Source organism: Daphnia pulex, chromosome 8 (genome assembly GCF_021134715.1).
Source record: "Daphnia pulex isolate KAP4 chromosome 8, ASM2113471v1".
NCBI lineage: Eukaryota > Metazoa > Arthropoda > Branchiopoda > Diplostraca > Daphniidae > Daphnia > Daphnia pulex.
This window is the reverse complement of record NC_060024.1, coordinates 6205809-6212184: the sequence shown is the minus strand read 5'-3', so window position 1 is coordinate 6212184 and position 6376 is coordinate 6205809. Positions and strand designations below refer to the sequence as shown.

The 6376-nt window shown below is 41.2% G+C and overlaps 1 long non-coding RNA gene across 1 annotated transcript; it reads right to left on the bottom strand.

Annotated features, from left to right (window-relative positions):
• Window positions 1-2300: 2300 nt before the first annotated feature.
• Window positions 2301-5690, bottom strand: LOC124200319. Its single transcript, XR_006877262.1, has 2 exons — window positions 5317-5690; window positions 2301-5226 (listed from the first exon to the last, which is right to left on the bottom strand). It is a non-coding gene; the product is annotated as an uncharacterized LOC124200319 (long non-coding RNA).
• Between the last annotated feature and the right edge of the window lie 686 nt (window positions 5691-6376).

The following is a 6376-nucleotide window of genomic DNA, read 5'->3' as shown; positions in this document are numbered from 1 at the left end:
GATAAACACACAAAGTTCATCAAAAAAATCAAGCGCTGCAGCAAAGGGGGGTAGACAATATCTATCTATATAGAAAAAGGCAAATATAGGACGCACAGAAACGACGCAAGAGACGTGTCAAACAATCGCTGTCCAGAAAAAAAGGCAGATGTCTCACTGGGCACCTATATAAAATGTTTTGGAGGAGCTGGACACTTATTTTGCGGAGAGAGAAGAGCCCCCCAAAATAAGGAAAATGGAAAGAAAAGGAGTTCACCAAGTGTTTGCACGCAATTCAATACCCTTGACCAAAGAAAAAAAAAGGAAGAAATATAAGAAAGAAAGAAGTTTCTTGTGTATATTTTGGCAACAAAAAAGACGAGATGTTTCCACTCTCTCTCGACGGGGGACGTGTCGGGTAGATCACCACCAGAGTCCGCAACAAACTCTTCTCTAGGAAAAAAGGAAAAAACCTTTTGATACATTTTCTGCTGTTTTTCCATCGTTTCTTGTACACACAAAAAAAGGGAAAACCAGTTTTGCTTTTAGGTGATGTCTTTCTCAGCTTGTTTCTTTCCTACCCTCCCTCCTCTAGCAGCTATAGCAGCTTCCCCGCTGGTTCTGTCGGTCGCATTGTGTCAAAACCCTGCGACCGAAAAAAAGTTTGGAGCTCAACTATAAAACTTGTATTTAAAAAATGACTTGATATATATATATATACCTATTATATTTAGCTGCTGCTGCTCTCTGTACTATAACAGCATTTGGCTCTTTTGTGTACCTCATCCAGTCTCATCAATCTCTTCGATCAATCAATGTCTGACATTATATTATAAGGGGACCACTTTTATTTTATTTTTTTAGTCCTGATTGTTCCGGCGTCCGGTTTCAGTATGAAACTGCGCGTCGCGCAATATGTTATGTGTAAAGATTTCCTTTTCTTTTTTGTTATATTCTCCCCTCTTTATATTGACGCCTCTATATTAGTGTGTGCCATCACACCGAGTCAAAATAAACAAACGGCCAAGTGTAAGAAGAAGAGAGAAGATAAGAAGAAGAAGATGAATGGTTTGTTATTTTTTAGCTCCCTTCTCCGGTTGCTGATGTGCGCCGCCGACGTACACACACACAGTCAACAAGAATCAAAAGATGCGTCAAGTGATGCAAAGCCTTTTCTTCCATATAGTATAAGAACAGCCTTTTATTTTTCTTTTTGAAAAAATAAAAGAAGAAAGAATATTAGGAGGGGAATTTGTTTGACCCGGGTTAGACAAATGGTGACGTAATGAGGTGCTGGTGCTCTATAGCCCCTCTTCTTGCTTGTGTGTACATTATATACAGAGAAGGGAAAAAGAACTTGAGCCTAATCACATAGCCATCACACGCCAAAAGACCTTTTTTTTTTGAAAGAAAATATCTAACGTCATCATTCTTCTTATCTTAAATGTTTCGGCGATGGAGGGGGGAATGCGTGCTGTGTGTGTGTTCTCTCTCTCCCATTCAATCACGCCACTTCCGTTCACCTTTTTTTTTTATTTGATTCTTTTTTTTCTTTTATTATTTTCGACTGAAAAGAGGAGGGTCCCCCTTTTGCCGAGTGGTTATTATTACTATACTCTATGCCCTGTGAGTTTAAAAACTTGTGTGATTCTCTGTCGTCTTCGTTCGTCTACATAATCGCGCAGGAAAAGAGCCGAGAATTAGACATGTGGGTACTTGGCAAAGATAAACCCACATATTTTTGTCTTTTCAGACCGTTTTTTTTTCTAGAAAAAAAAGCCACGCGATTGCTGTGCAACAAACAAAACAACCTGAAAAACAGACAGTCATTATATATAATATGATATCCTTTTTTTCCGTCTGAACGCGGATCGTTAACACATCTCTTTTAGCTCTTGTAAAAACCTTAAAGATCATGATATTACTATTATTATTTGGCTTTTGAAAAATTCATTTTCACGAAAGAAAAGTTCCATTGGTTATTTAAAACAACTGGCGACGTATTTCTATTCTTTTGTATAAATGGAAAATAGAAATAAAAGGCGGCAGCGTGAAAATGATTTAAAACCGAGAGGGATGAAATAAAAAAGGGAGGAACTGAACATGTGTCCTGCATGCATATATTAGAGTCGAGCTACTGCTGCATGTGACTCTCTGCCCAGAGTGGTGTGCTGCTGCTACAAAATATATATACTATCGCGCTTCTCCTGGCTGTTTAGCATATCTAGCCATTATATAAGAGCAGCAGCAGCAGCCAGTGTTTTGTATATTCTCCATGGGTACATCACTTATTAAAAAGCGCCAAATGCAAGATTTATATATCGATTTGAAAATTTGTATTTTCCCGCCTTAAAAGTCGGTCGGTCGGTCGACATTTAACACCGCGCGACGTTTAAAAAATCAAAAAGTTAGATGTCTGTATATTTTTTCCCAAATGTCGGACAAATAGTTTTCGGCTATTTTTAGTTAAGAGTGTGTGTTGCTGGTGCTGCGGGGGGGTTTTGCGGAAATGTCCGCCGATGAGGAAGGGATAAATCGTCGACAGTTTTACTACGAGGTTATACACATTACGGACCGAGTGCTGCTGCTCCTGCTGGTCGCTGTGACTCCTGCGGGGAATGGAATATTTACGAGCTGCTACCAGGCAGGATCCAGCAGCAGCAGCAGCAGGAGCAACTCGATAGCGGCGCTCAGCACAGCAGGAGTCTGTGATGATAATGTTGTGCGTGTCGATATGTGTCGTGGTTGACTGGTGGAAAAAAAAAGAAAAAGAAAAAGACGAAAAAGAGTTTAGTCTCCTCCGTGTCCAAATGATATAATCATTTGAAACCCCGCATGTATAGAGCACAGCTATAGCAGCAAATGTGTCGTCAGTGTTTCTCCTGTACACCGGGGAGGTTAACTGGTCTCGGCGCCACGCTGTGTGTCCTCATCTTCGACTGGCAGTCGCCTCTGTTACATGTTACGACACAATCCCCCCCCTCCCCCACCTCTTCAAACGAAACATTTTTGAAAAAAAAAAAAGAAAAAGGAGAACTCGTTTCCGTTTGGCAGGAAATTCCCATGCACTTGCCCCCACCGTGTCGTGTTATTTCTATTTCATTTTATATATATTCGACTGCTGTTGCTGCTGCTGCTGGAATTTCTTAGATTTTTTTATTTTTTTGTTAAGAGGTCTAGATTATATAATAAGGACATATTGAGAGGTTGCCACTTGGCCCTGGTCTATTATATAGAGCTCTTGACATTTTATTTTTTCACATAGCCAAAGAAGAAGAAGAGTGGTGGTGGGGGGCCATTTGGTAACCATCAGAGTTTGACCTCTAAGCGTTTTCACTCGATATTATATTGAGCTTCTGCGGCTGCTTCTTTTTTCTTTCTTTTTTTTCTGTTGATGCTCAAATTGCAGCGCCGGAGAGCAACTGTGTTCGGTTATGGAGGGCGTCGATCATCGCGGGTGCGAGACCTCCCCTCTCTCTCTCTCGCACGGCACTTGTGATTATCTCTGCAACTCTTTGACTCTGAAAGAAGAAGAAAGGCAAATCATGTACAAATGAAAAGTCTCTTATTCCCAGCTGTTTTTGGCTTATTTCATATTATTATTATCTCTGCACACACTCTATCTACGCCCTTTCTGTTCAGTGTAACCCAGTCGCAAGATGGTGTCGTGTGTGTGAGGTCGTCTGCTTTTTGTTTTGTCTTTTTTTCCGAACGAAAAATAAAACCAACAGCCGCTTAAATAATAGTCAGCACGCGCTTCTGTGCCGCCCTCAACAGCACAGCCCCTCCAATTTTTTATTTTTAAAATAATTTATAAAAATAAAAATGGACGCGAGAGATGATGTGAGTGGTGCGCGTCCCTCATCAACGGGCGTCAGATATCCAAAAGAGGTTCTTGTATTATCCCATTATATGCGCGGGGCACTATATAGAAATATATAACTCTTATGGCTACTACTACGGCTACTATACGCGGGAGCTCAACATTTTAAGGGGATCTGGCCAAACACTTGAAGGCTTGAACTCGTCACTTTGCTGCTGTCCGAAATATAACGCGCGAAGGGCCAGTTCTTCTTCTTTTTTGAAAAAAAGTCTTATCTATTTTGACACTTGAAAATCTCTTTTACACTCTTGAATAATTTAAAAAAAGGATTAAAAGGGGCTCCGCGGCCATTCGTTTTAGATTATTATAGGCCCTATCGACGGAGGGAGCGCTGCTGGCGGACATGTCCTGTCTGTATAGAAAAAGGAAAACATAGGAGCAGCCGAGGGATTAGCGAGAGCAGAGTGTGTGGCGCAATCTATTATGCGTAATATCTTTAAACCGAGAAGAGCAGCAGACGAGAGCGGCCACGCCCATATGATAATATCGACCACCCTCTGTGTGTGTGTGGGGCCCCCCGTGTTTCTTTAATAGCTACCGGTAGTGTTTTTTCTTCTATCTTTGACTAGACACACTATCGACTTTGGGTCCGACCAACAACACACACACAAACGAAAAAATCAAATGGAAATTCATGGAAATCACTTGATCCCCTCACGATCGTCTTTTTTCTTCTTCCTGTGTTGGGATGAGCGAGGCTCTTTGAGTCTATTATCGCGAATAGAACGACCACATAGGCCATCACCAAGACCAGCAGCAGCTGTGACTAGTTAGAAAAAGTCTCGAAGCTTTTGTGATATATTAAACGAATATAAAGTCAAGGGGTGTGTGGATCCTCACATTGAATATATAAATATAGTGACAACAAGGAAGAAAAGAAAGCAGGGGGGAGGCCCTAATACATCTAATATAAATGATGAACATTTGAACCGGTGCTCCTGCTGCTGGGGTGCAAAAAAGAAAAATCCAAAAAAGGCCGACCAGAGATTCTCGGCCTCGGAGTTTTCTATTTTTCAAATATAAATATAATCTAGGCGCGCTCGGTATAGTGTACAATATAAGGGGGGAGGAGTCCAGTGCTGAACAGGGGAAAAAGGGGTGGATATCTCTCTATAGTATAGCCTATATATATAATGTATAGGCCTATTTGACATCTCGACCTAAAAGCGCGCGCAATCTAAAACGACAGGGCGTTGCCGGTGCGGCCAATCTTCTTTTTTTTTTAGACAATAAATACTTGATACGTCCCTTTATATGTGCTGTGTGCGTGGAAGACGTATATAGAAGACAACAGCTCACAACTGGAAATCAACTCTTTTATAGACAGCCGCGCTCCGTTATTCTATTCCATCTGGTTGATCCGCCTATAATAAAAAGAGAAGAGTCAACAAAAAAATCGAAAGAAAATGATTGAATCTGCGTTCAGGGGAGATGTTAGACACAGTGTGTCATACCAGACTGTCGTCGTCTTTATCCGGAACGACGCAGGCTCTACACAGATGTATACAGGCGAAAGCAGATAGAAAGAAAAAAAGGAAAACATTTTTCTTTCGATTCTCGCGGGACCGATCGTCTTATGTTTCTCCTCCACAGCAGCCGCGACGTAGCACAGAGAGAGCTAGACAGCACACACACACACACAGACTGGAGGAAGTGAAAATCAATAACGTCTTTTTTCTATATATATATATATACAACACAGTTGGAGACGGACGAGAGAAAAAGAAGCGCCGGCCATTGCTCCCGAGGTGACACACAAGCGACTGTGTTTGGCTCCCCCTTTCTCTGCAGAACCCACCATGTTGTTTTTCCCTCTCCAGTGTAGATAGAGAGAGAGAAAAACAACAACTGTGTTGTCATTTTCTTCTATATTATATTCTTGTTTATAAGGACATGGGTCGTCGTCGTCGGGGCGTCCAATCATTTTAAGACTCGCGTCCGGCACAGCGCCAATCAAATCGCTCCCTTTTTTCTTTAATAAAATAAAAAGGATAAAATATATGTTATAACTCTTTTTTTTTCTTTCTTCCGGAAACGAGATAGACATGGTTGGCGACACAACGCAGCCCAGTCACACACACAAAAAAATATGGACGTTAACTTGTAAGGCCTCGTGTCTCTGCTGGGCTTATATAAAATATAGGACTCGGAGGATGTTACAACACTGTACGACTTATGTGTTTTTTCAGCTCTCTATGTGTGTGTGTATACTTTGTTTAGGTTTCGTATAGACATGACTTGCAGACGGCCGTGTAATCACGTACATGATCGGTAGCTCTACCATTTGAAAGAAAAAATCGAATTTACTCATTTATACCGATAGATTTTCTAACTTTCTAAATGCTGTGACCCAGCTGTGTGTGCCCAGTCATTTGTAGCCTCTACTGGAGTGTGTGGATGAACTTGCAATTTAGAAGGTGAACAAATGTGAAAGGATTCCAACATTAATGAGGTTCGATTATGAGCGCCAGCAGTTTTGTGCTGAATCGCCTTTCCACGAATCGAAAACACTAT